General features: G+C 43.1%; 1 long non-coding RNA gene across 1 annotated transcript; it reads left to right on the top strand.

Annotated features, from left to right (window-relative positions):
- The first annotated feature begins 317 nt into the window (after positions 1-317).
- LOC108447756 lies at positions 318-606 on the top strand. The gene is made up of 2 exons (XR_001863436.1): positions 318-455; positions 495-606. It is a non-coding gene; the product is annotated as an uncharacterized LOC108447756 (long non-coding RNA).
- Positions 607-2,064: the final 1,458 nt, after the last annotated feature.

The following is a 2,064-nucleotide window of genomic DNA, read 5'->3' as shown; positions in this document are numbered from 1 at the left end:
ACTGTTTATCTTCTGTGGGATGAGAATTAGGAGAAATGCAAAGCAGGCACCAAACTTGAAAAAATATAAAGAAGTTTATTAACAGACCTAAAAGAAGAAAAAAAAATTATACCACACATTCAGAACACTTCTTCTCCCCATCTTTCTCCCTTCTCCCACTGACTATGTAAAAAGACAACCCTTAAGATGTTCAGTCTGTTTACCACGTCCATAATAACCTTGTTCAGTCCATTTAGAAAGAGAAGTCTCTTCTTGCTCATGCTATGAAAACATTATCACAACGAGACAGCCGCCCACTTCCAAATATTGTTCAGTCCATTTAGGAAGAGGAGTCTCTCTGCTCGCATGCGAGTCCCTTCCCACGACTTGCAGCTTTTCCCACAACTGCTTTCAAGGGTCCACTCTTGAAAGTTTTTTGGGGTACAATTTTAAGGTTGAGCCATTCAGAAACAAAAGTTCTCTTCACCCATCTCTGGGAGCATTTCATCTCTAAGAACAGAGGCCCTCCGCCTTCCCTAGGAGCAAAGGGTCTTCTTTAGCTTCATCTTTAGGACTGTCTCTGGGAGCATCTCTAGGAATTGAGGTTTTCTCCTTTCCCGTTTGGAGCAAAAGTCCACATCACTTCCATCTCTCCCTGTCTAAACTTCTCATGAAATTACAGCTGCGTCAACATTTGCCTATCTCAGCGCAGGTGCTTTTGCTCACGAGCTGAACACTCCACCCCCCATATCTTCATGAAATTACAACAGGATACTCTGATATATCATAGCTTCACAACAGAATTTCAGCTTTAAGCATCTCCTCTCTCTCTTCCCTCAGGTTTTCAGCTCTTCACAGCAATAAAAAGGGTTAATCTCCCCGCGGCCTGGCAGCTTTGCAGCTGGAATGTTGAATCGTTGCGCAGGGGGAACAGGGCCCATCGGCTCCAGGATGGCCATGACCTGGCCCGGCCTGGCCCGAGCAGGGCCTGAGCCAGGCCCGCTGGCCCCCACACGGGGCCTGCAGCCACCTGTCCCAGCGCCGGAAATGAGACAGAGAGGATCTGCCCGGGGTTTCTATTCTTAAGTGTGGATTACAGAGGCGGTCACAACTTTAAGTGGCTTAAAGAATTGTCCATATTCAAACTGGCCAGCTGATAGGTTCTGTCAGGTCATAGAGGAAGTTGTAAGAAGAACATCACTTCTGGGACTTAGCTTGCTAACCTATTACAACACCCCACCAGGATCTGAATGTAGTAAGTGGGACTTTTTTCCTGTGAACATTTAGTGGCATTAATGCATTTTTGTCTATATTGCTTTCTCTTTACATTTGCTTTCAGTAAACCATCTAGGAATTAAGTTTTACCAACATGAATATTCATTCTTTCTGTTACCTCTAGTGGCTTTGGATCAAGCCCAGAGCATAGCTGCAAGTGTATGTACATGAATATTTACAGGTGCCAAATTTTATATCTACATTTGAAAATGCTGCACTAGAAGTGGTTTCTTCCATTTGCAGTCACAAACATGACAGTGCCATATTTCTCTTTTGACCTATCACAACAGCTCCAGTCTGGAATGATGATTATTCATGGGAGACTATGCGTGATCAAAACAGAGTTTAAAAGATTTGCCAAAACAAAATACAGTGAATAATTGTGAATAATAAATTCCAGGAAATTACAGTCTGAGAGCAGGCTTTCCACAGGCTTAAAAGGAACATCAAATAATTTCTTTGTCAGCTCTTCTCAGTATCCACTGCATCAAATTTCTTACTGCAAAACTGTTAAAAAAATCCAGCGTAATCTTTAAAGTGCATCAAACTTCTGACATTACCTCTGAAAAGGGAATAAGCAGGATAAAAGACATGGCATTGCCCTCATCGTGCTCTCTCTGCTGACCATCATTCACAATGGGCATGCAGCATTCCAGAGTTCAGTGTATTCTTATGACAGCCTGAGATAATGCCACCAAGGCTGGAGCTGAGCTCAGTTATCTTCATGACTGATAAAGCAGACTACATGAAAAAAGTGCACAGACAACCACAGAGGCCCTAAAATTAGCAGAGGACTGGAGGAGAAGTTAC

This window comes from Corvus brachyrhynchos, unplaced genomic scaffold (genome assembly GCF_000691975.1).
Source record: "Corvus brachyrhynchos isolate BGI_N302 unplaced genomic scaffold, ASM69197v1 scaffold23, whole genome shotgun sequence".
NCBI classification, from domain to species: domain Eukaryota; kingdom Metazoa; phylum Chordata; class Aves; order Passeriformes; family Corvidae; genus Corvus; species Corvus brachyrhynchos.
This window is presented reverse-complemented; position numbering and strand designations above follow the sequence as displayed.